We start from the raw sequence: 26,840 nt of genomic DNA, 5'->3' as shown, positions 1-26,840 counted from the left end.
GGGAATTAAAAAAAAATAATTTAAAAAAAGTAAGATCTTTGACCTAAATCTGCTATGACGATTCCCAACAGGACTACCCTAAACCCTTGTTTCAGGCATCGCAGGTGCCCTATGAACAGAATTTCGACTTAATTGGTATACAAATGGCGAGTATACCAACAGTCCTTTAAGACTTGTGAATGTGCTCACATAGTATTTTAATTTGCTGTCTTCTATACGGTGGAGGGGTTGTCACTTTTTTTTACCTACAAATATTTACGACTTGTCTCCAAACGTAAAATAATTTAGTGAAGGATTGTAAAACAGTGGCGCTAATAGGACTTGCAGCCTGTTTCTAGATCACAGTATGCAAGTACTACATTCACAGGAATAAATAATCGATGTTCCAAAACCTACCATAGCTCTTCCCCCACAGGATAAGTTAACATGTCAAATAGTAACGACTAAGGCCTCGGACATGGTCAAAAAGACCGTGCTGAGGCGCGCTGAGGGGAAACATTATCCCTATCAGCGCGGCTTTAGACGGCGCTTCCGCAGGCGTGTGGAAATGTAGGAGACAGGCAAGTTTAAATCTTGCCGCGCATGCAAGCGCAGGGCCGGTCACGTGACTGCCAGAAGCCAATGGCAGTCCGTGACGTCGGTGCCGTGACATGGCGCCCTAGCCCCGCCTCCCGCCCTGCACACAAGCGCGCCCGCTGACGCTCATGCAGGCACAAGAAAAATCTCCTGCGTGAGCATGAGCGTCGGCGCTTCCCAGCGCCACTCCCTGCACCATGTCACTGGCCTAAAGCAGCAGTGCGCAAACTGGGGGGGGGCACTAGATTTTCTGGGGGTGAGGTGGGCGTGTCAATTATAGAGGTCCCGAACTCTCCCCCCCAGACATTTAAATTAAATACCGGGGGGCCGCATGAGGCCTCTATAACCCACTTACCTTCCCGCGCCGCCCTAGTAACCCGGCGTCAAATGACGACGCGGAGTCACGTGATGTCATGCCACCGCGCATCAATTGACACCGGGGTAGAGCGGAGCGCAAGGCAAACTGGCAGGGGTACACACGGGGAAAAGAATGACTAAAGAATAGAGCCACTTTATCCCTTTCATGTATTATTTAATATTCATGACTGATGTGCTTGCACCTGCTGCTTGGTTATTTAACATTACAGGCACTATCCCCATCATGAGAAATCTGGGCTATGATATCCATGACAGCCAAGGCACTAAAGGAATCAATTCATAGAACACATGCAGGAAAGCATGTGATACAATGGTTGCAGGGGTCGGGAAGAAACGTTGATAGTATGATGGTGAGACTGCTGCATAACCCTTGCTGCTTAATACCATGTCAGCAAGCTCAAATTATTAATATATAGCACTAATCAGGTATGCAACACTGTGCATAAAAATTTGCAAGCACAGTTAGAGCCCTGTAGAGCTTACAATCTAATGCTGCCACAGGGAGATAAAGCAACTTGCCCAAGGTCACCAGGAGAGGGGACACTGGTATTCCAACTGGGTTCCCCCCTTCAGGCAGTGACATTACATTTGGCATACATAAATTTCATGTGAAATGTGACTGGTTAAAAAGCAAAGATAACATTTTAATGTGAATGATAAACAGTGTTACATCAACTCTCCTATTTAATGAATGGGTACAGAATAGCTAAGAGAAAAGCCTCCAAGTCATTGGAAAGAACAAAGAACGTTTTCAAGGCGTGTGTATCCACACCTCGAAAACAAGAAATCCCCTCAATGATGTGGTCAGCAACGCCCATAGTGCTGGCTCCAAATACTCCTATCAATCATGCAGTAACATTATCTGACGGTATCACTGGAGCCCCCTTACATTAAATCAGATTACAGGAAGAAGGCCCCAAGATCAGTCAATCCATGTGGAAAAGCAAAAGTACGATAGTAAATTCAGAGGCACAACCCACCCATCTGAGCTTGCAAAGTGTCCTCTCTATGGACGACATGTAAAGAAGCACCTTTCTCTCATGCTTTTTGCAGTGTATGCACCTCCCACCCCCTGCAAAATATCCAATGCATGGGGGACATAATGTTTGCACAATATGCAAATAACTCGCATTACTCTTGATTTTTTTTTTTTTTTTAATGATACTACTTTATTTTTATAAAAGATAAAGACAGGAGACTGGACTATAAACTATCTGGTTTTAATAAATATATTTGATAGTTTATGTATGATATTATTTTATTTTATCACATAGGTTGTTAGCGTGCCCTAAGCCGAGGATAAATTCAATTAATATTATTGGTGGATTTAATGGCATCAATACTGTTTTATCAGGAATTGGTTTGGCATAGCCACATCCCTCCAACACTAGCTTTGGAGATTAATCAACTAATATTCTATATATTGTTCACTGGTCAGCACCTTATTATAGTATGACTTTATTTGTATCAAATGCTCCTTTATGACATTTTGTTCGTGGGAGCCTCTGAGAACCTATTATTCCTACCGATGCTGAGGTCGGTACATTATTAACAATGATTTCCCCCACACAGAGAGCGGTTAGGGTTATATTCTATGTTATATTATTGTAGCATATGGTTAATTCCCCATGTATGTAAATAACTGGACAATACAGAGCGGAAACCCTCTATGCATAATATCTGCGGTCGGGCCTACTCCCTGTCAACGCCTCAGGACCTCCCGGGCTTATCCCTTAGTCAGGCCGCATAACTAGGCCGCACCGACCCCCCTCCCCACTTGCAGCACCGGTAAGGTGTGCAGACTTGTCACCCCACCTCCCGCGTTCTCTCCTGTTATTCCCCCCCTTCTGCTCACCACCGACACGGTCACCGCTTCCTCCTAGCTTCTGTCACGCACACGCCCGCTCGCCGGTACAGCAACGGCTCCGTCACGTGCCTAGCCAGGGAGACAAGCAAAAAAAAGGGGAGGAGCAACGGACTAAAAAGGGAGGGCGACGCCATCTAACCCTCGCGCCACGTTATTGGTTGGAGATAGCTGCCCAAGGGTACCCGTCGTGGGGAAGATCGGCGATACCATTGGTTAGCCCTGGTTGTCAATCACGCAAAGGGAGGCGGAGAGCTTCCCAAGGAGCTTCTCTTCGTGGAGCGCTGTGACTGGTTAATCGGCGGGCTAGCGGTGAGCGTTGATTGGCTGTGGAAGGAGAGTGAGTGTGTGGGGAGAATGAGGGGACTGTGTTAAGGGGAAGAGGAAGTGAGGTAGCCAGAGGGGCCGTTATAATGCTTCATTCATTCATTCCCTGTATTGGTTGCTGGGGGTGACATGGGTGCTGAGAAGAAGATATGTGCAAAATGGTGACCTGTGACAGAGCAGTGAATCCCACAGAGATCTTGAGGCACAAACCTCACATCACAGTTGAGATGTCAGAAACATTGGCGCCTAATTCAGTCCTTCACTATCATACTTTCTAATTCAAAGCAGCATTTCATTCAAATTCCTTTGGGGGGAGGGTATTTGTGTATTATTAGATAATAATTACTGCATTCCCCCCCCCCCCCTCATTATATCCTTTGTAATGATTTGTAATATATTAAGCTTCCTTGGGTTGCTACAGCAACAGCACTCCCTTTTGCAACAGACAGCCATATTGTGTGCCCTGGGAAGCAGGATCTTCTGATCAATCATGGGAGAGCTGATCGATCGTCAGTTTAGATAATTGCATTGCTGTGTAAATGTAAGGAACTGCTGCATTTAGTAAAAACAAAAAAAGGGGCAATGCTGTGCCTGAATAAGAGACCCTTTGTGGTCCTGGAAAGCTTGCACTCTTTTTAACCACGTGCTAGCTTTTAAAGGCATCCTTACTTTTCTTTGTCTATTCTACAGGCTAACGCGGTACCACCCTCCCATCAGGATTACAGTAGAAGCCAATGTCTCATCACAACATCATGTACCACGAAGGGCATTTGATGCTAATTATATTGTGACATCAGGAGTACATACCTATAGTCCTGTTGTGACATCAAGGATAGAAATCTCTCATCCAATTGTGATGTTTGGGGTACACACAGCTGTAATCTAAGTGTAATACCTCAAAGAATTAAGACATATGGGGCAAAATGATCCCTTCAGAGGCACATACTTAGAGGCACATACTTTTCATCCAGTTGTGACATCAGAAGTAGAGACCTCTGGTACAATTATGACACCAGAAGTATATTACTTCTGATCAAGGGAACATGTCTCTCATCAAATAGTGACACCATAGGCACATTACTTATTTATGCTGTTTTTTTGTTTTTTTTTTAAGTGAAACTTCTTTGCTGGCACCTACAGGATTTTCATGGGAACAAATCCTTAAATTGGAAAGGAAAAAAAATGTAATGTGGGTGACGTCACATTTCTAATGGGCGCGCGCCGCTTGCACATGCGCAAAAAACACCATTCCTGGCCGCACCGAGATTAACACTATACGCATGCACAGAAGAACATGTTGTGAGCCGCTGCGCGCAGAATCCAATAATCTCCCCACATTCGCAATGCAGCAGGCTCGGCCATTGGCGTGCGCGTGCGCAGGTGCGGCCAGCACCATGTGCAGCCAGCAAGGCGAGCATGCGCAGGTGCGGCTCGTGCAGGACCACCCAGCAGGACCCCAAAATCAGCCGCCTGGACCCCAACCAATCTCTGCTGCACAGGTGGGCCCCTCTATACAGAGTCACCCTACATCCAGTCACCCAAACAGTCAGTCACCCGTCTAGTCACCCACCCAGGTCAGTCAGTCACCCACAGAGTCACACGCGCATACACAGTCACACACACATACACAGTCACGGGCACACACAGTCAGAATCACACCCACACACACTAAGGCTAAGGCCCCGCTCCCTCCGTCAGCGCTCCCGCACTGCGGAAAGGCAGGGCGCTGACATACACAGACCGCGATATGCGGAGCGGGAGGTGGGCGGGAGTGGGAGGGGGGGCGTGGCTTGAGCGGAGGGACCCGCTACTCTCCACAGGCTCGGGCTGGAGCTGCTGATCACAAGCAACACACACACACACAGGCACTCTCTCACACACACACACACACGCAGGCAGGCACTCATACACATACACACACACAGACAGAGGCAGGCACTCACAGACACACAGACAGACAGAGGCAGGCACTCACGCACTCAGGCACACACATACACACAGACAGACAGAGGCAGGCACTCATGCACTCAGGCACACACATACACACGGACACACAGACAGACAGAGGCAGGCACTCACGCACTCAGGCACACACATACACAAACACAGATAGGCACTCAGACACACACATACACACATACACACATACACACACACAGACAGGCACTCACGCTGCTTTCCCTCCACACTCCTCCCTGCTCCCCGAAGCCTCTCCTCCTCCCGAAGCTTCCCCTCCTCATTGGCTCAAAGCCACACCACGTGATGCGTCAACGCTAGGGATCACAATTCTCTTGTATCCCGTAGCGGCTGACGCGTCACAGCGTGTAGTGAGCTGTGCAGCCAGGGGGGACCGGGACCGGCTCGGGAGGATTCCCCTGCTGGTGGGGAAAGCCCGTGCAGCCGCCCGCACCGCAGGGCGCAGCGGGTCCCAGCCCTAACAAGGAATTCACAGTTAGTATAAACATAGAAGTGCAAATAGCTAAAACGGTGTGTGTGCAGAGCACGCGCGTTCTAAGTGAAACTTCTTTGTGTTTTGTCACTGAAATTGTGTTTTGATTTTTTAATAAAAAACAGAACCAACACAAATACAATTTCTGTGACAAAAGACAAAGAAGTTTCACTTAAAATGTGCGTGCTCGGCTCACACACACTTTTTAAATTCCAAACTGCAAAAGTTACTCAAATTGTGACATAAGTTTTTTAAATGGCTAAAATGTGACAAAAATCCTGCACTATACAGAATACAGTGATAAGCCATAAAAGAAAATAGTGGAATTTCTGTGTGACTCATTGCAAAAAGAAACACCTGCCTGTGCGTGAGTTCTCTACATGGGCTTTGCTGCCTAAATTGAGCTGAAGCATGATGCAGCTTTGGGAACATTGAAAGCTAACACTGCACAATCATCGCTGTCATGTGCATGCATACACCTAGAATCTGAATTTGTGTGGTTTAATGTGTGATGCTCTAGAGCAGCGGTGCGCAAACATTAATTAGGGGTGCGCGGGCTGCGTGCGGGGAAACCTCGGGGCAGGCAGAGCTGTGCATGAGCGGCCAAGAAGCTCTGTGCTGAGGCTGCTTCTCTGCTGTGTCTTGCAGAGGGGGCAGGGCTTTCCTTCCCTGCACACAGACATCCCCTCCTCCTGTGTTACCCGTCCTAGTTTTCAGCAGCATGGGGGACAGGAGCAGACTTACAGTAGTACTTCCTCCCCCAGGTGAAAGTCTGTGACTTATGGTTGTGTGTGTGTGTGTTGTGCCTGTGTTGGTTGTGATTGAGTGTGTGTGTGTGTGTGTGTTGGTTGTGATTGTGTGTTGTGTATGTTGGTTGTGATTGAGTGTGTGTGTGTTGTGCCTGTGTTGGTTGTGATTGAGTGTGTGGTTGTGATTGATTGTGTGCTGTCTGTGTTGTGTGTGTTGTGATTGAGTGTGGTGTGTGTTGTGTCTGTTGGTTGTGATTGTGTGTTGGTTGTGATTGTGTGTGTTGTGTGTGTGTGCTGTGATTGTGTGTGTGTGTTGGTTGTGATTGATTGTGTGTATGTGGATTGTGTGTGTGTTGTGTCTGTTGGTTGTGATTGTGTTGTGTGTGTTGTGATTGAGTATGTGTGTTGTGAATGTGTGTTGTTATTAAATGCAGCAGTGCGCAAACTGGGGGGCGTACGGTCTCCAAAGCTTGGCGCTTCTGGAGACAAACAAAATGGACATTGAAGCGCGCTCAATAGCAGTCAATGCGCACACACACAGCCACACAAACACACACAAAACTAGCCCCGATCCATGCCCTCCCACTCGTGCTTGCAAAATTATGCAGGACTCCCTGTGCTCATGCTTGAAGAGTTGGTGATGTCACCGCTCTCAGCGGCAGCGTGGACGCAGCTTAATTTTGCAAGCGCGATATCGCTGCTTCAGCACAGCCACTGATTGAGCCACCTGTGCTGAAGCAGGGATATCCTGAAAACCTGACCCGTTGGGGGTACTTGAAGACTGGAGTTGGGAAACACTGCTCTAGAGACTGAAATTGACTGTGTGAGACATGAAGATTTATTAACATTGTTTTTTTTTGTTAGCTAAAATACATGTTTCTTCCCTTCACCCTTTACAAATATATCAAATTGTATTGTATTGTATGTCTTTATTTATATAGCGCCATTAATGTACATAGCGCTTCACAGTAGTAATACATGTGGTAATCAAATAAATAACAGATAATATAAATAACAGATCATGGGAATAAGTGCTTCAGACATAAAAGTAACATTAAGGAAGAGGAGTCCCTGCTCCGAGGAGCTTACAGTTTAATTGGTGGGTAGGGAGAACGTACAGAGACAGTAGGAGGGAGTTCTGGTAAGTGCGTCTGCAGGGGGCCAAGCTTTATGTATCATGTGTCCAGGATTATCCACAGTGCTATTCATATGCTTCTTTAAGCAGATGTGTCTTAAGGTGGGTCTTAAAGGTGGATAGAGAGGGTGCTAGTTGGGTACTGAGGGGAAGGGCATTCCAGAGGTGTGGGGCAGTCAGTGAAAAAGGTTTAAGGCGCGAGAGGGCTTTAGATACAAAAGGGGTAGAAAGAAGACATCCTTGAGAAGAACGCAAGAGTCTGGATGGGGCATAGCGAGAAATTAGGGCTGAGATGTAAGGAGTGGCAGAAGAATGTAAAGCTTTAAAAGTGAGGAGAAGAATGGAGTGTGAGATGCGGGATTTGATCGGAAGCCAGGAGAGGGATTTCATGAGGGGAGATGCTGAGACAGATCTAGGAAAGAGTAGAGTGATTCTGGCAGCAGCGTTTAGGATAGATTGTAGGGGAGACAGGTGAGAGGCAGGAAGGCCGGACAGCAGGAGGTTACAGTAATCAAGACGGGAGAGAATGAGGGCCTGAGTTAGAGTTTTAGCAGTCGAGCAACAGAGGAAAGGTATCTTATAAATAGCTCTCATCCACTGGTACAAGAAACACATACCTGTCCTCCCATTACCATCTGGAATATTTACCTCTGAACCGAGCATACGAGGAACATCTACCTCTCTCCCCGTTACAGTTTAATGGTCTAGTAGTTGTACAGGTTTCTGGAGAAATGTAGATTAGTTGTAGACTGTGATAAGTTTTAATGGATCAACATGTGTATATATATATATTTTTTAATTTACTCATAATATAACTTTTAATATATATATATATATATATATATATATATATATATATATATAAGTTATATTATGAGTAAATGAAATAATAGATTTAAAATATTTACAACTGAAATTAAGACTAAAGCCATAAAATGTATCACTACTATTTGTTCACCTTTATCCTAGGCATGGCAGATGCAACACCCTTTAATTGGCAAAAAAAAAAGTACTTCATGTAATTTGCTCTCTTAAGAAATGGAATTATGCCTGGAGAAAAGAGTTGTCTGCTTTGGGTTTCTCGGAATCACGAGATTTCCTTTTCATTAGGGCATCTTAATGGGAAAGTGCTTCCTGAAAGCTAAGGCTGCGGTCCTAGTGCGTTCTGTAGCACGCGCGCCCGGTAGGGGGGGCGGCGCGTGCACAGCGCTAAACTGCAGATCACGGTCCTGGGAGAGAGGGAGAGTTTGCGCCGGGATGGGGCGTGGCAGGGGTTTTGCGGGGGCGTGGTCATGACCTCATGCGGCTGGTTCGCCCTCATTGGCTGAACCGCCGGCGGGGGCGTGGCTACGCCTCCGTCACATGTTCCACATACCAATACGTTGTATGTGAGAAAATTTGCAGTACAGCGAGGCTGCTAAATGCGCGCCGATGCTTGTACTTGGCCCAGATAGATTTGGAGGGCGGTGCTTGTGCGCACAGTGCACACCGAGGCGTGTGCTGTAGACCGCACTGGGACTGCAGCCTTAGGCCTGTAATATAGTGCGCGCGCGTGCGCCTCCTGTTCTCGCACGCATCAATGATAATTGCCTGTGTGAGCCTGACGTTGCTATAGTTGAGACACGCGCGGCCGTGAACGTCAGCGCGGCAGATCCTGGGGAAATACAAGAAATTTGTATTTTCGCGTTGTTGCCGTGCCACGTAACGCTGTGAGCCAATCACAGTGCGGCCTAAAGCTGTGACGTCATAGCCATGCCTCCTAGACGCACGCATCACCGGTTTCCCTATAGACTTTAAACGCGCGCGCCTCGTGCACCTACACGTACTATATTACAAGCATTGGGTCAACCTGTGCCTGTTGGAGGGCCAATAAAGGTAAGGAGAGAGGTGAAGCTACTGTTCAGCACACCATAACATCAGACACAAGGAGAACCCTGAGGAAGTAAAATCCCTTCCACGTCTCACTTCACCATGTTTCCAAATGAACTAAAATAAAGAATATTCAAAAATATAACAAAAATCTGATTTCAGCGTTACAAATAATGTAAGAAATATGTTAATCACCAAGATGTAACGCTAAACATTCATTTTGGTCTTATCATCTTTAAGTGACCTTTCAGTGACCTCCAAAGTTCCCCTCCCCCCGAGCAGTGAAACCTTTCATAGCTTGATCCGATATAGTTTATCGGAAAATCATGGGCTTTTAGTCAGATGTAACCAGCTGTCTTGACGTGATTTGTATCAGGTCGGCCTCAGGGGATCTAAGCCTAGGATGACCAGATGGTAACCCAATGTCAGACCACTATACAAATCCTCAGAGACATATAACCAACACAGTCTCAAACTGATTCCCTTCAGGGTAAATCACGTTTTGTCTTATGTGTGAGAACAGCATGCAGCTTGTAGCTACACAAGGCAGCAGGCCATAAACATATGTGTAGCGCACTTTCCCCCACCCCCTGGGAGATGTGGCGGTTACTGCGTGTGTGGTGTGCGTTACCTGAGGTTCACAGGAGGCCTGAACCTCCGCGGCTGGGAGCCTGGGGTGTACCTGATCCGTCTGGTGACAGCGCCTCCACCTGAGTGGGATCCTAACTGTGTTGGATAACCCCGTCACAGGACAATATAAGAAATACACACATGGTATAAGATAACAGTTTACGTATCTTCCAACACACTGTCCACACCTGATACACAGTCCCCAAAGTACAGAGGTGCCCTTGGGCACCCAACCACCCTGGTGTCCCCAAGTAGCAACCCACAATATGTGTGAGACACTAGAACTGAAGGTGTTAGTTGGTGCACTTGGTGAGGTGAGGTACCTGCCGAGTGATCCCACACCCGGTAGCGCCGACGGACGATAATGGATCCACTGATCCAGCAACGTCCACGATGACATCCACCTCCACGTGGGGTGGTATCCGGTTGGAGTGTCCCACACTGAAGAGAATCTCTATGTCTTTCGGTGGTGTTCTGGTTCCAGACAACAGGCCGCAACTACTGCGCGGTGTTCTGCTGTGTCCCTGACACTAGTGAGGCTAAGTGGGGCAGTGTCCCTGACTAAGGGCCTGTCCCTGTAGCAGCCACAAACTATACAGGGGAGTTGGGGTCAAAGGGGGTCTCTGGCCTGGTGCAGGAGCCACTGACACCCTGCACATGCACACCCTACCCTTCTGATGTCCCAAATCCAACTGGCGTGCTCTCAGCGCGCGCAATGTAACAATATCAGGGAGCAGGGGAATCCGGCCGTGCGATTGGCTAAGCTTAGCCAGCTGACTCATAGCCCCTCGGCTTGTAGTTCCCCAGGGGTGCTATTTCCCTAATGGTCACCGCTTGCACTGTGCATGCGCAAGGCATCCCAAGTTGGCCGCCACAATTATTGGGCCATTGGGCATGCATGAAACGTACTGCGCAATTCCAAGATGGCGGCTTGGGTCACCTCTCTTACACGCTGCCGCAACCTCTTACGATTCTCCCGCTGCAGCGGAGGTAACCGGGGGAACTGGGGAACCGGGGGAGGGACCCTGCTACATAAGTATAGATGTGACATGACTGCTGTGCCATATATGTGTTCCTTGGTGTTCAACAATGAGGCTTGTAATAATTTAGGCTTCCCCTTTGGACTCTGCTATGACAGTTGCAGGTAACATAGTAACTTTCTTCAGTTACACAGTAACCTAAATGCTGCGGTGTAATAAGTGGTGTTTAGGCAGCGTTCCCTTCTGCAAGCTTCTCTCCCCAACTGAAAAGATTAAAGCAGCAATCTCGCAATTAACCATTTTTTTCCCCTCCCGCATTCGAACCCAAGGGGTTCTCCAGAGCTAACCCACAATATTTTTAGTTCTAGGGACCCCTCCCCATCCCCAATTTCCGAGATATCCGTTTAGTTGCAAGTGTTCCCTCGGGGCATGTAAATGGCCATCCAATAAGAATGGGCAAACAATGATTTGGCTTCTCATTGGCCCGTGGGACCTGCTACAATTGGCGGCTATATTTTATTCCCGAAAGGGGAGGAGAACATCGGTAACTAACCTGGTTCCAATGGTGTATAAAATGAAATAATGTGTAGGTAGGATTGCTGCTGTAATGTAAACCAGTAATGGGTGTAACTACACACTTCCAACTGTTAGTATCAATGGTTGTCAACCTTCTCCATAAAGCACTGTCGGACACACCGTGTTTGGAAACAACCACCCATGATACCATTTATATGTTAAGTAATTGCAGTCATGTATTTTTGATAATTTACTGAGTAGTCTTCAAACATGGTGGAGGTGTATGGAGATGACTTTATTTAATCCTTAGGGTCATACAATAATGTGCTGGCTTTGTGCACCAATGAAACTTTTGATTTCTGTTGGACAAAGAGGGTCAGACCAGGAGGATTTTATTGATTGCAAAAAAATTAGAATGCCCCTGAAATACAATTAAAAACAGAAAAAAATATCCCCCCCCCCCCCAGTATAATAATATTTTAGTAAATGTCTTCAGAATGTGTCCTGGAGATCTTGTCATTGTCATTATGTCTGATGCCAGCATACCAGGAAATACATGTAGCCATCACAAATTAAAGCTATGGCTGATGGAGGAGCTCAGTGGGTAAGGACACATACTCTGATAAACAATGCTGCTGTGATTTCCTACAATCTGTACAACTTTTAAAATGCTTCAAAGAATGGTCAGCATGTGTGTGCGTATTCCTCAGCTTAATACTACAAAACCTTCAAGAAATATCCTGTTGATGTTGCCACAGTTTGGATTTTGCCTTTTTTCTTTTAAGGAAAATGTGAGTAGTTCCCACTACTGTTTTATAAGCCTAGTTCCTGAGTGAATACTGCATTACACTATTGTGTCTGTGTGTTTTCATTCCTCCGGTTGATACCACGCTCCCCTTTGCTGAAGCCATTCCACAAGTACAAGAACTAAAAGCTGCAGTTCAAGTTGCTGTTAAAAATAATAATAATAATATATATATATATTTCCCATTCAATATGTGCATCAATACAATCTGGAACACTAACAAGTGATTAGCTAAGCTGCAGATCGATCCGTTCTCCTGAAAACGATCGCTTACTCCGGGTAATTTAACTCCGTTCTTGCACAGCATTCTGGGCAATGTAGTCCTGGAATATGATTGAATGGGCAGTTACTAGATACAACTGGTGCACTGCTTGAGAGAGGGCGGGGCTCAAGAGCCAGAGCATATCAGAAGGGGACTGTCACTTTAGAAATGCTTCCTACATTAGAAACATTAAAAATGTCTTTAAAACATTTTTTTGTTTGTTTTAAATGCTACAAGTATTTTCTCATAGTACAGAACTGATTTATTAAAAAAAAAAACCACACACACATAGGATATTGCTTGAACTGCTGCTTTAAGGGGGTGAGCAGCAGTATCACAGCTACTTATCACAGCCACTTTCACTTTTTATTTATTATATTTTGCAATTTGTCACGTGCACCATTTTTAGTTAGCACGTGTGTGTGTGTGTGTGTGTGTGTGTGTGTGTGTGTGTGTGTGTGTGTGTGTGTGTGTGTGTGTGTGTGTGTGTGTGTGTGTGTGTGTGTGTGTGTGTGTGTGTGGCTATCTTATTGTAATTCATTTTTTTCATGGTTGATCCACATTTTAGAAAAGTCACCACTGGATGTGTATAATACATCACTAAGACACAATCAATTACTCCATCATCACAGAGTTTGAACATATTATTGTGTTACAAATATAATCACAAGGTTTGATCCAACAAAAGCAAAAATGCAAATACCTATTCCCCTGCAAACTGGGGAGGAGGAGGGAAGCAAACCCTTTCTGAAAGATACGAAGCGGAAACGAAGTATACTTCAGAGATACAAAGTAGAAACAATATACTTCCATATTGGATACTTTTTAACTTGGGTTGTGTCAAACATATTATTCATTAAACAGTTAGGACTTTTTTTTTTGTGAATTGATCATTCACATGCCATGAAATTGCATTTAATAGTCCTTCTGTCATTAAGAATATGAGGACATGTTTGTTTTATTTACTGTTTTGTTGCTGTTAATTGATGAGTGTGTTCACAAGGTTTAGGTTTTACCAAAACACACAGTTGGGTGTCATCAATTTTTGTAACAATTTATTGTATTTTTATTACAATTTTATATTTGAATTTGTATATTGTATTGTCCTTGGAGATCTCGGTACCATTGTTTCTAAGGAACATTAAGGGTTAAATTAATAGGTATAGTTTCTTGCGCTAGGGTGTTCTGTTCCTATCTATTCTGTATTTGCTCAAGGTGACTGAGAATCCCCTACCACTCACCCAAGCAGCATAAATTACCCAAATTACATTGTAGATCGCCCTAACCACCATATTGTAGATCTGCCTCCAATCTTTCTTTAATCACTAAGAGGAGTGCCACAATTATATATTGTGCGTTTATTCTTTAAAGCAGGGGAGCCTGTTTCAAATCTCTGTGTCAGCTCTCTATGACCTTGGGCAAGTTACTTTATTTCCCTGGTCCTCTGGTTTAAAAATTAGATTATAGGCTCTAAAGGGATTCGTTGTGCCTGCAAAATTCTATGCACTGTGCTATGTACACGGCCGCCAACAGCTTTCCCAGTGCCCAGCACTAGAGTTTGTGTTGGCGGCCTTGAAAGCAGCAATCCCCTTTCTCTTATCCCACCTCTTTCCCCTCCCCATCCTCCCTTCTTACACCTCCACTCCCAACATGTATTTCTCTCCCTCCCCTCTGTTTCACTCTTCCCCCTCGCTTTCACTCACTCTCCATGTCTTACACTCTTCACCCCCGCTCTCTCTTCCATCCCTCTCTCACTCATCCCACCTCTCTCACTCCTCCTTCTATCGCTCTGTCCCTCTTTCCCCCCCTCCCTCTCTTACACCCCCTCTCTCGTTCACTCACTTGCCCCCCTTCTCAATCACGCAATGCCCCCTCCTCTCACTCAATCCAGCCTCCTCACACTCAACCCAACACTCAACCCCCCCCCACCCAATTACCCCCCCCCCCACACACACACAATTACCTCGTCACAATACCTACACCCCCCTCCCCCATAATAGACACACACTCACTTTTACCTTGGGGGGTGGACTCAGACCTCGGTGCTGCGTCGGTCTTGCGATCGGATGTGTCAGTTGAGCCTGACTTCTGGTTGGACCCAACTTCCGGCACCAACCGGCGAGGGAGACCTGCAGCCAGCTGGGGAGAGCTGCGGCCGGACACAGGAGTTGAGCCCGACCTTTTGCCGCCCCCAACTTCCAGTGCTGTGTGGCTGGGGGCAGTTGTCCTAGCTCATCTCCTGTTGGCGGCCCCCAGTGCTAAATAAGAAAAATAATAATGTTAGCACTTTTGCACAGAATTTCTATAGACATCTCAGCACAGTGACCGGGAGTCATCAAAGCAGTATCATGCACAAATCGGCAGTACCTGTCATTAAAGTCAATGGCAGTTATCGCTGGTTTGTGTATGCTATCTGAAATCGGGCTTTGATGACACCCAGCTGCTGAAACTGTAGAATAAACCTTTAGACTCTTTTGGTTGGCTTGCAATATATTAAGGGTAAGAGCATGATTAGTATGAACTGTGTATGTGCTACAAGAGAGTGCTTATGTTAACCAGACCTCGGTCTGGCTGTGCATATGTATCTCGTGCTGTAGCTACGCAATAAACAAAGTCTCTGGCAGACTGGTATCCTAAAACAAGGATGCGCAAACTGGGGGGCGCAGCGCTTACAGAGGCCCCACGCTCTTTCACACAACATTTAAATTAAATGCCGGGGGAGCGTGCAAGTCCTCTGTAAGTCCCTTACCTTGTCTCCGAAGCGGCGCCATGGCAACACGGTGTCAAGTAATGTCATGGGGTCACATGACGTCGCGATGCCATGGCAACGTGACATCACATGACATTTGAACCGCCAGAGAAAAGGTAAGAGGGGGGGGGGAGAGTGGAGCGAAACAAGGGTGGAGCTTGTTTCTTCCACAAAATCTACACTGAATCAATGATGTAGTGGAGAGCATTACAATAGTGAATTCCCTAAGCAAAGGAGACACCCAAAAGCTCAAACAGATTCTATAAGAAACTTTTTTTTAAATATATATATATATATATATATGCATATTTTACCATTTCTTTAACTACATACCAATGGCAACTGGTGCTTTTGGAGCACATATTCTACTTTTTTTTAAATGTGCATTTTAAAGAAATGATCAGTTACGTCAAGAGTTAAAGCAGCCTTTTTCAAAGTTGGGGGTGGGGGGTGGGAATAAAATCCTCAGTTGATCTGATTTCCCTGTTCGGGGCCCCCCAGTCTCCAAGATGGTTCTTTTTTTTTGATGGTTTATGACACAACAAAATGACAAATATGGCTGCAGGGACACCAGTAGAATACCTCAACGTCAATGTCTGGTTGCGGCCTTCAATTAGCTGCTGGAGTGAGTCTGACCCCGGCGTCCATTTTGTGTGGTGACATGCACAAATATGTTGGGAACCAGGGGATCCACGGAGGTGAGTGGACTGCGGATCGGTTTAGGGTGGCCAACTCCAATCCTCAAGGGCTACCCTCAGGTCAGGTTTTCTGGATATCCCTGCTTCAGCCCAGGTGGCTCAGTCTTTGAATGAGCACCTGATTGAGCCACCTGTGCTGAAGCAGGGATATCCCTAATACCTGGCCTCTGGGTGGCCCTTGAGGACTAGAGTTGGCTACCCATGGCTTAGGGGGACCCTTGGTTGAGGTATTACAAAAAAAGGAGCCTGAACAGCTTACAGTGTAATTTTGGTGTCTTGGGAACAGGAAGATAAGGGAACGTACCCAAGGTCAGAACTCAGAAGGAAAGCCGACACTGGGATTCGGCCTTGGTTCACTTGCTTTAGCAATAGTGTTTTTATTGCCAAGATACTCCTTTAGCCAATAATTAACCCATTCTTTTTTTTTAATGCGAAACCTTCTTGTACGAGTTATTTCATTTTTTGCATGTACTGCTAAAAATGTTTTGTGCAGTTAAGAATCCAGCAACGCTTGCCTTTTGTCATTGCCATTAAAGGAAATATAAGACATCTGCTCCTAAACAAATTAGGGCCTATGCTATAAGCGGACATAAGCCACTTATCGTGCACTTCTCAGCCAAAATGCCTACTGCTATTCAGTAAGCCTCGATAAGTGGGCGACAAAGGCATACATCGCCAAAAATTTCCGCCGTCTTAAAAAAAATCGCCGGTTGAGCGACAATAAGCCACTTATCGGCAGGTTCTGAAACTCGTGGAATTCTAGTAGCCACGATTAGGTTATCGAGGCTAATCGCGGCTCTAGAATGGCGAGTTTCTCCCAAAAAGTTGGCGTGAGGCTGGTGAGAAGCTGCTGAGAGGCGACGATACAGGACTTAGAAGAAAAAAAATGCTTTTTTTCTGCATTGGATTGATGCCAGGAGTCTGCGGAGCTGGTACCCACTAATATCAGCACCGGAGGGCCCGGCAAGAATCCCATGCATTAAAAATGATTTTACAGGCAACTTCATTACCTCCCTCCACCAAGGGCCAAATACCCCCTATATCCACCCCCGCTACCCACAATAAACACTAATACCCACCTTCTCTACTCCCACATAATTGATATCAGAGGCCACGGGTGCCCTCTGGTTGTCACCGCGGGTGTCTGGGGGCCCTTGGGTGGTCCCTGCGAGTGTCTGGGGGCCCTCAGGTGGTCCCCATGGGTGTCTGGGGGCCCTCGGGTGGTCCCCGTGGGTGGTCCCTGTGAGTGTTCGGGTGTCCTCAGGTGGTCCCCATGGGTGTCTTAGCGCCCACGGGTGGTCCCCATTGGTGTATGGGGTCCTTGAGTGGTCCCCGCAGGTGTTTGGGGGCCCTCAGGTGGTCCCCATGGGTGGGCCCCACGGGTGTCCGGGGGTCTTCAGGTGGTCCCTGCGGATGTCTGGGGGCCCTCTGGTGGTCCTCATGGGTTTTTTCGAGGCCCTCGGGTGGTCCCCGTGGGTGTCTGTGGTCCTCAGGTGGTCTCCGTGGGTGTCTATGGTCCGCGGGTGGTCCCTGCGGGTGTTTGGGGGCCCTCAGATGGTCCTCGTGGGTGGTCCCCGTGGGTGTCTTGTGGTCCTCAGGTTGTCCCCGCGGGTGTCCTGGGGTCCTCATGTGGTCCCGCGGGTGTCCGCTGGTCTGCGGTACCAATCCTGTGGCCAAAACAAAATGTGGAATACATTGAAATAAATACACCTCCACCTCCCCAACACATACAATAAATTAATGGGCAAAATAATTATTATCCAGATATGGATGATAGCTCATTTGCCCATTATAAAATAAAACATTAGCCAGCCAGCATAAATAAAGTAAATAAGCCTTTCTACTTACCCCTGACATCATGAAGGGTGTCCTCATCAGCATACTCCAGGTCCATGTCCTCCGTTGCCAGAAAGAATACAAGAAAAAATACGATCTAATGGCCCCTAACTCCTTAATCACCGTAGCGGTTAATAACCGCTATAGTAATTAAGGGGTTAACCCACCCTCCCCTGCCACCCACCCAGGAGGCCTAACCACCCACCCCGGGACCACTATACCCACCCTGTACCCATTGATTTGCATAGTGGTACATCATACCCATATAATATAGGCATAATCCACTATAGCAGTCAATGGTCACCCTAATAAAAAAGCATGAAGGCCAAAAATACACAATAATAAAAGATATACACAAGCACCTAAACACCCCAATTAAATAAATAAAAGCACTTTTTTTTTAATGAATGTTTATAGCATGGGCCCCATTGTCATAATACCAAAAACTGAGACTTAAATGAATGTATTTTTATTCTGCAAATTGTAGATACAATGTGTTCTGTTCTGGCGGTAGTTGGCAGCTATAATATTACAACCAGAGCGTATTATGTCCAACAAAGAATTATGAATCTGGAATCTTGTTTAGTCCTTGAGAATAGGGAATGTACACTGCTTATGTGTGCAGTAGCTTTGTCCAGTGAAGAATAATGCATCTGGAATACTGTTTTGGGGGGAGTATGAATGTGGAATGCTGTTTGGTTTTAATTCTAGATGATAGAAGGAACACAGGGAACAACGGATTTAGAATATCCAAACTCATTTATTGAGCCAACACAACATTTAATAAATGAGTTTGGATATTCTAAATCCATTGTGCCCTGTGTTCCTTTTATCATCTACCTAGGACTGATTACAGGCTTTCGTTCAAGCACTGGAGCACCGGTAATTGTATCACTTTTTGTTCATATTTTGAGGTGTGCAGCATTTATCTCACTTGTCTGGTTTTAATTCTTAGTGTCACGCTTGTGCGAGCCCACAGACAAGACCTGACCCCGGCACTGAGGTGGGAAGGACCGTGCCACACACCCACAGTAGCGAAGGCGGGCCCAGTGGGTGGTTTGTAGCGTTGCTCGGTCTGGGTATGAAGAAAAATGGTTAATCCAATACTCGCCAGGTTCCAAGGGTAGGAGAGGTACACGTAGTCGTTATCCGTAAGCCAGGGGTAAAGAGCCAGAGAGAATCCAAATGCAAAGCCAGGTCGGTACACGAGAGGTTAATTCATAAGCCAGGGGTCACGAGCCAGAGAGAATCCAAATGCAAAGCCAGGTCGGTACACGAGAGGTTAATTCATAAGCCAGGGGTCACGAGCCAGAGAGAATCCAAATGCAAAGCCAGGTCGGTACACGAGAGGTAACTGTAGAAATCAAAGCAAGACAGGGCTGGACAAGCCAGGCACACACAATGCTACACAAAGTCTATGTTCAGCAAGGTATGCCAGGAAGAGGCAGTCTTATATAGGAGACAGGAACCAGTAGGGGAGGGAGAGGAGGCGGGGCCTCCGCAGATGCCAAGGATAAGCTGCAGGAGACAATGGCTCATAGCAAAGCTTGACACGTAGCTGGGGCTCGTTGCGCGCTGTCATGCACGTGCACCGCGCACAGCGGAGGTGCGGCGCGTCCCGAGGGGACGGAGCTATGCTCAGTGACCGTGCATAGAAGGAGCGGGTGCGCACACGCTCTGTAACAGGAACAGTGATGCGCACATCAGCGGGAGGCGAATCTTCGCCAGCTGCCGCTGCAGTACTATAGGTAAGCGAGGAGGGAACGCGCCACAAGGGACGCGCTCCCCGATTCCTCACACTTAGCCACATTGAAGTATCTGGAATTCTGCTGAGCTCTGGAGAAATCTGAAAAACTAGTTTAGCTCTGTAAAATCCTGAATGTGGTACAAAGTTAAGCTGCGGTGAATCCTGAATGTGTGATCCTGCTTAGCTCTAGAAAATTCTTAATGTGGGATCCGATTTAGCTCTGAAACATCTGTTTTGTATTCTGTGTTGTTCTGAAACATCCTGAACATGAAATCCTGTTATGCTCTCGAGAATCCTAAATGTGGAATCCTGTTGAGCTCCTAAGGGTTATGAATCTGATCAGTTTGAGCTCGTTGGCTACTGAAGAATCCAGATTATCTCTGAAGCATTATGAATCTAAAATCATGTTTGTCACTGAAGAGTTGCACATCTGGAATCCTGTTGATATTTTAGCTATGTGGTTATACGTTTCCCCTCAAGTCATGGGGCAGTGAGTGGCAGAGGCGGAACTAGGAGGGGGGAGAGAGGGAGAGAGAATGGGGGAGGTAGGGGGAGAGAGAATGGGGAGGGGAGAGAAATTGGGGGGAAAGAGAATTAGGGGAGGGTGTGGGGAAGAGAGAGAATGGGAGGAGGAGTGATAATGGGGGGAGGAGAGAGAGAATGGGGGAGGGAGTTTGGAAGAGAGGGAGTAGGGGGAGAGAGAATTCGGGAGAGAGAATAGGGTGGGAGAGAATAGGGGGTGGCAGAAGAAGGTGGCGACCCAGTGGTTTGACCCAAAAGTCAGTCACAACTTCCGGTGTCTGCCGCCAGAACATAACCCCCCCCCCCCTTTGCTCCACAGGTAGGATCTTTTAACTTGGGACAGAGGGAGAATGTGGGGGGGGGGGGGTGGAGGAAGGGCTTAGAGAGAGAATGGGGGAGGGAAGGGGAGTGGGGGAGAGAGAATGGAGGGAGAACAGAGGGAGTGGGAGACGGGAGTTGGGGAAGGGATTCGGGGAGAGAGTGGGGGAAAGAGAATGGGGGAAGGAAGAGGAAGAGAGAGGGGGTGGGAATGGGAGGAGTGGGGAGAGAAATGGGGTGAAGAGAGAGAACATACAAAAGATTCACAAATACAGTAAACAATTACAGAATTGTTTTGCCTTGATTCTATAAAAAAAATTGGGGCCCAGTTGGTTGAACTTGCCCCTGGCAGAAAAATACCTAGGGGTCTATTCTATAATCCTAGGATAAGCCACTTATCGTGCACTTATCGGGCAAAATGCCTACTGTTATTCAGTAAGCGAGTTGTAGTGGCGGCGGACCGTCGGTGGCGCACAGCCAAACATCCCATTTCACAAACTGTGGTCCTGCTCTTTCACCTTCAGCTGTGACGACTGAGCAAAAATAATGATTAGGGTGGTCTGCTATACCTTGTTTTTGCCCTTAATAAGACTATTTACGTCTGCCTTTAGTCTTACTATTCCTCCTTTCCCTTATATACCTAAAAATGGTTTTGTCCCCCTTCTTTACTGACTGAGCTGTTTTATCTTCTGCTTGGGTCGATACTTGCTATGAAAAATTGTCCTTCACCTCCTTGTTTTCCTACACCTTCGTACCCCTCACATTTACTACCCCCATAGTAGGGGGTATACTATTCCAATTATCTGGAAAGGAATAGCGATGTACACACAGGTTCCTTGTCTTTGCTGCATTTTGTTTAATGGAGGATTTTTGTCACGTTTGATTTACCCACCATAAGCTTATTATTTCAAGACAAAAAGAAAAGTGCATGAGACTTCAGTGTATATATTAGGAATCAGGTCATCTCGCTGCTGTAGGCTGTAAAATGAACTGCATGCATGTAGTGGGTATGTGATCTGGAAGACTAACGGTCCATATGCCAGATCAGATCCTCACTACATGAGGACAGGTCCCTGGCTATAGCAGACAGATGACCGCAAGCTTTCTGGCACATTGACTTCTGACATCATCAGCTGCTGCCTGGAAGCACTCATGCTCCAGACTCCAGGGGGTCTCTGCGATGCTCCACAGGACTGACTGAATTTGCACCAAGGAGTCAGGAGAACTGCGGACTTACTTGCCATAAGCATTCTTCATTTTTCTCATTTGTGACTGTATTACTTACCTTCTGGAGTCATGCACTTGTCTTTTTTTTTTGCAAATTGAAGAATTACAAATTGTTTTTTCCAGGAGATAAGCAGAACCCACTAGTGTGTGTGTATATATGGGTTGGACTACCACTTGAGGGGACATTACTAACTAAATAAGATCCTAAGTCACCGTAACTTAGTGTCAGGTTTGAAATCATGACCTGTTTCACAATGCGTATCAGTGACTAAGCTGAAACTGATCAGTCCCAGAGGGATAAAAACCTTGTCACTGAGTCAGGGACTGACTCGGGTAAGCTCTAAAGAATATTTGTTTGCCAGTGCAATACTTGCTCTTGAATTTTAATATTCTGTATTAATAGGTACTAAACCATAGAGGTTGTTTTGTGTGCACTGTTTCCTCTCTATAGTTACTGGCTGACTATCTAAAGTTTGTAACTGAAAATAACCTGCCGCTCACTCTGATATTTTAGTTAGTACTTTATACTTCAATACATAGGTGCATAGGGAGAAAAAAAGACTAATTATATAGCAACTTGTTGTATGAGGTACAGCTCTCACACTAGTTCACTCTAGATTGCACTCAAAGTGCACATTAGTGTTTGTTAGATATGATGAAATCATCAGGAATCAATTATTATGTGAAGTTTGGGAAGATCTGCAATGAACAAGTAGCACCTCTTAGTATATGGTACTCTATCATATAGTGCATGAACTATATACTGTACGGACTTATCCCATCACATATGTTTAGATCTACTTGACTAATACTAAACTAACAGGACTTACATTTAGCGCATTCCATTGTTTATTTCAGGCCTTGTCACTGAGTGTTGACCTTTTGGCTAAAATTAAGTGTATATCTTGGGCACAGGGCCATGTCAGTCTTGGAGTGGTGCCACTGGAAGACAGAGCACCCTACACCCCTAGCCGTAGTATGAGCACAGAACTAGTGATGGAGAACCTGGTAAAGGGCTGTACACTGGCACTTGAGTTCAAACTTTGTCCAGCAGGAACTGGCAGCGGAGGTTGAGGCAGGGGTCAGTGGTGTGTGGGCGAGTCTGCTGAAGCGATGCGGGCAGATAGCGTGGCGAACGGGTCGCCGGAGGTCCGCGGCGGCTCCCTTGGCAGGGCGCCGCCTTACAGCTTATGCGCGCGCATGCGCAGTGCGGACTGTTCCCAGAGTGCGGCGGCCATTAGCAGAGCCTTGCGCATGTGCATAAGACAGCGTGTGTGGCGGCCATTAGATGCGGAGCAGTGCAGGGGAACTACAAGCCCCAATATGCACAGGGGCTGCCGATCAGGTGCTGCAGACCAGCCAATAGGGCTCATGGATTCTCCTGCTCACAGATGGATACATTCGCGCTTCAGAGACCACGCCTGTCGGAGCTGGGACACAGAGAGGTGAGGGTGTGTGTGCAGGGTGTCAGTGGCCTCTGCACTAGGCCAGAGACCCCCTTATAGGCCCCAGCTAGGCCCCGACTTCCCCCATAAGCTTGTGGCTGCTACAGGGACAGGCCCAATAGATAGGGACATTGCCCTGTAGTTGCAAAGTGTTAAGGACACAGCAAGACGCCATGCAGTATCTGCGGCCTGTGGTCTGGGATCAGACCACCATTGAATTAGAGACTCTCTTCATGGTGGGACATTTCAGCGGGAGTCCACCCCAGGCAGAGGTGGAGGCTTCGCTGACGACGACGTCGCTGGATCAGCGGATTCCTGTTTGCTCTTTGGCCATACCCGGGTGCTGGAGCACCGGGGCAGGTACCTTAACAGGCACCAACAACAACACTTTTACTGTGGGCAGTGCTGTCACACACACATTGGGTGGGTTAGGTCCTGTGGACACCGGGTGGTTAGGTGCCCAGGGCACCTCAGTACTTTGGGGGGGAAACACCACCAAGGTGTGGACAACGCGGTTGGGAGCATTGGGAGGTTACAACAGTGCGTGAACCAGGTACACCCCAGGCTCCCTGCAGCGGAGGATCAAGCCTCCTGTGAGCAAACAGGTAATAGCGCACCACACACAGTCACCCTAGACACGGGGGAAAGGGGGCTACACGTACAAGAACCCTCTCGCTGAGACACTTATGCACTAGGCGTATCCCATGGAGGACACCAAAAAAACTTATTAGTGAGTGTCCTGATTGTGTGCTTTCTTTTCCAACACTATGCTGTACATGCTGTGCAATACAGAAAATAGCTCTGGGGATAAATAGTTTAAAGTGAATTGGAAGCTAAAAACGTTGGCACATTGTGCTCAGTACCATGTCTGTACCCAGAATCCTCTTCTGCGGTCTAACCACTGTATGTAATGATAATGAGGTGTAAAAAGTAGATCTGGGGGAGCCCGGGAATACATGCGGATGCACCTTTAGGGGGAAAATCAAATGTTTTAATTGACATGCAAAATTACTCAAAACTGGAATGCATTTTCACGGGATAATAATCAGGCATTTTCACTAAGAATAATCTAGGCGGATAAATTATATCAAAAGACATCACACTTGCATGCAATTTTTATACGAGAGGTGTCTATTTGTAGGAGGGAGAGAGAGGAATGGGGGAGAGATAAGAGTACATTAAAGTGGTCTCACTATCTCTTTATATAACCCTATGTAGTCCCCTCGCTAGGAACTACTAGTAGATAAGGGGTTAAGGACCCCAGAGGGTTAACTGTGTGGGCACAACTCTGTGCCCGCTGCCACTCCCTGCCCTGCCTGCAGCCTGGCACTTACAGGAAGGGTAAGAAGCTGTTATTTATTTTTAAATGTTTTAGGGGCGTTGGGGTTCTTATAAGGGGTGATGGGGGATCTTAGGAGTGTTGGGGTCTCTTTTGAGGGGTGGAGGTATATATAATGGGCAAGGTTATATATAAGGGGTGTGTGGTGTAATGGACGCAGGTGTACCTTTTTTTTAATCTGGGAAATGTTGGAGGGTATGTAGTGACTTACCTCATACGATGTAGGGACTTGCTTGTTTGTTTGTTTTTAAAGGGACGATTGAAACGGAAGTAAGTTCCCTCCACTTACGATTCTGGCATCTGGGGCTTGTTTGCGTCATGTGACTGCGTCTGGAGCAATCACATGACCCGGAATTGCTAGAGGTTTGGTGGTACTCTAAAGGTTCATGAATATAATAATAATAATAATAAGATACTTTATTTCATATAGCGCTTTTCTCCCAATGGGACTCAAAGCGCTTCACAATGACAGTATAGTGCGCGGTGCACAGAACATAGTCATTTTATAGACACAGAAGGCCCCATAGACTCTATCTTGGCTATGTGTTGTACGCTGGACTTTTGTTAACTTTTTGAAGTGAAACTTCGTTGCTGGCACCTACCAAATGAAAATTTCCTTTTGAGTAAATTGCCTTGATGGAGACGGAAGTGCAGTCCCGGAAGTCACGTCAGAAGAGGCCGTTATGGCAGCCGCCGCACATGCGGAGGCCTTCAGCGCTCGGCGTGCATGCGCAGGAGCCATTGCAGACTGCTCGGCACACCTGCGCAGTAGGCACCGGCTCTGCGCACCTGCGCAGTAGGCACCGGCTCTGCTGTGCAGACGCACACAGGTGCAGCACCCACAGAGACACACATACAGAGACACACACAGACACATACACACAGAGGCACACACGCACATGAGGAATTCACAGTTACTATACATATAGAAGTGCAAATATGTAAAACAGGGTGTGTGTGCTGCGCATGCGCGTTCTAAGTCAAAATTCTTTGCATTATGGCAAAAACACAAAGAAGTTTCACTTAAAATGTGCATGCTCGGCACACACACATTTTATTTTAACCCTTATTGTGTCTGATAAGCATTCAAACCAGAAGGGAGTTTTGGACTTAAAGCTAATTTTTTTTGCATGGGGCAAAACAACACTTTACAAAGCTAACATTTATACACAATGCATTGAAAGCTGATAAACCCCACTGACTTCACTCGCACCTTTGATCTCGAAACCCACCAACTAACCTCTACCACTGACTGACCCCACTCATATACCCACTCGTAAACCCTCTCCCACGAGTCTACCTGCTTAGTTGACTTGACACACCTTTTGATATAAGAAAAGTCAATGCTGACCAAACTAAATGCAAGAATTATCCACAACATTTCTTCTCAAGCATTATTAGGGATTCCGGTTATAGGTTTTAACTGAAGAACCTCCCACCGCTTCATCATCTTGCACGTCCGGTTAAAAATAAAGCATAATTTCTTATTATGTTCCACCTCTTGTATTAGCCCAGCCACAGGTAGGTGACAAAAGCAATTTAAGAGGAGTATGGAAAATTTAAACAAAGTGCACAGATAAACTCCATTCAAATGTGTGTCAATTTTATTTTATTTTTATAAAATGAAAACACCAGAAAAACGAAAGAAAATCCAAAACACTGATTCAAAACCAAACAAAAAACCCATTGAAAAACGAAATACTTAAGTATTATTATTGTTAAAAGACTTGGGAGATGGAGCAGGACTTTTGGGTGTTGATCCAGAGTATGGTGCTAGAGATTACGGAACTGAGGATTTCTCTGGACCCGCTGATCCTTGTGCTGGCCAAGCCAGTGGAAAATATCCCGTCCCCCACGAAGAAACCGATCTCTTTAATTCTAACAGCGGCGAGATGTTCCTTAGCTGCAGCTTGGAAAAAGATTAAAGCCCGATCAAGAGGAACGGTGCACAAAAGAATAAACAAAAGTTATGTACATGGAGAAGCTGACTGCCCAACTAAAGCAAACCCCGGATCAGTTCTACCCAACATGGGAGCCTTGGCTCCAAAGATAAGTAGGCAACAGGAGAGTAAGTCCAGTACCAATCACTGTATTAAGTTCCCCTCCATCCCCACCCTCTCCCTTCCCTTCCTCCCCCCCCCTCCTTCCAACTATACATTTTTTTCTATCGCATCTCATCTATCCACTTTAAGTTCACACCTGAGACTAAGGAGCAGCAGCTCACTGTTAAGAAACGACGGGAACAACATGGATTCATATCCATAACTATGGATCTTAATACTGTATGACAATATTTGATATAATGTGTACCGCCGTTAATGTGATGTTCCCCTTGCAATGTAAAGATGTATTTGTCTCAAAATATACAATAAAAAAGATTGAAACAAAAAAGCAGACTTGGGAGATACTAAAATGTTAT

The 26,840-nt window shown here is 46.4% G+C and overlaps 2 protein-coding genes across 3 annotated transcripts in view; one reads left to right on the top strand and one right to left on the bottom strand.

Annotated features, from left to right (window-relative positions):
• CANX (calnexin) overlaps window positions 1-2,968 on the bottom strand; it is a 40,239-nt gene extending 37,271 nt beyond the window's left edge. Inside the window, exon 1 of the mRNA XM_075602034.1 lies at window positions 2,810-2,968. The gene's annotated coding sequence lies outside the window, so the exon portion shown is untranslated. The remainder of the gene's footprint in view (window positions 1-2,809) is intronic.
• Window positions 2,969-2,990: 22 nt separating this feature from the next.
• LOC142495915 (leukotriene C4 synthase-like) overlaps window positions 2,991-26,840 on the top strand; it is an 88,883-nt gene continuing 65,033 nt past the window's right edge. For both annotated transcript variants that reach the window (XM_075602039.1, XM_075602037.1), the window contains exon 1: window positions 2,991-3,130. The gene's annotated coding sequence lies outside the window, so the exon portion shown is untranslated. The remainder of the gene's footprint in view (window positions 3,131-26,840) is intronic.

Source organism: Ascaphus truei, chromosome 5 (assembly GCF_040206685.1).
Source record: "Ascaphus truei isolate aAscTru1 chromosome 5, aAscTru1.hap1, whole genome shotgun sequence".
In the NCBI taxonomy this organism is placed as follows: Eukaryota; Metazoa; Chordata; class Amphibia; order Anura; family Ascaphidae; genus Ascaphus; species Ascaphus truei.
This window is presented reverse-complemented; position numbering and strand designations above follow the sequence as displayed.